The sequence below is a fragment of the Octopus bimaculoides genome, chromosome 2, assembly GCF_001194135.2.
Source record: "Octopus bimaculoides isolate UCB-OBI-ISO-001 chromosome 2, ASM119413v2, whole genome shotgun sequence".
Taxonomy (NCBI): domain Eukaryota; kingdom Metazoa; phylum Mollusca; class Cephalopoda; order Octopoda; family Octopodidae; genus Octopus; species Octopus bimaculoides.
In genome coordinates, this window is record NC_068982.1 from 81,882,013 (window position 1) to 81,882,556 (window position 544).

Consider the following 544-nt stretch of genomic DNA (forward strand, 5'->3'; position numbering starts at 1 on the left):
ATATATATATACTTTATTTATATTTTACTTATGCATCTATATATTTTTATCCATAGTTACATAAATACAATGCTCCTATATATAACCTATTTTCTTGTAGGATCCCCGGGTCGTCCAAAGTCTAATGATTTACTATAGTAAGTGCTCAAACTGACTTACCATCTAAAACTTCAACTAAATCTAAGTTGGGTCGTAGAACCCTTGCAATGAATCGCTATAAATGGTTTATCAATGAGCGTGTACATGTACAGGAGAAATAAAAGAAAGAATATACAGTCAAACAACTGGTGTTAGTATAGAGCATGGAATTTATATATCTAAATATTATTGGAATTTTATATCTAAACAACGGAGTTGTTACAATTGAGTGTATCGTAGTCTTTGACAGCTGTTTCCAGGGTAGATGTGCATTTGGTAAGCTTTCCATATACTAGTAGACTATTCCTTCTTCAGAGAGGGAAGAATTGATGTAGATCCGTAGTAGAGGATTTTAGAAGTTAGCAATTCCATTGTCCAAGGAAAGTATATATATATATATATATAT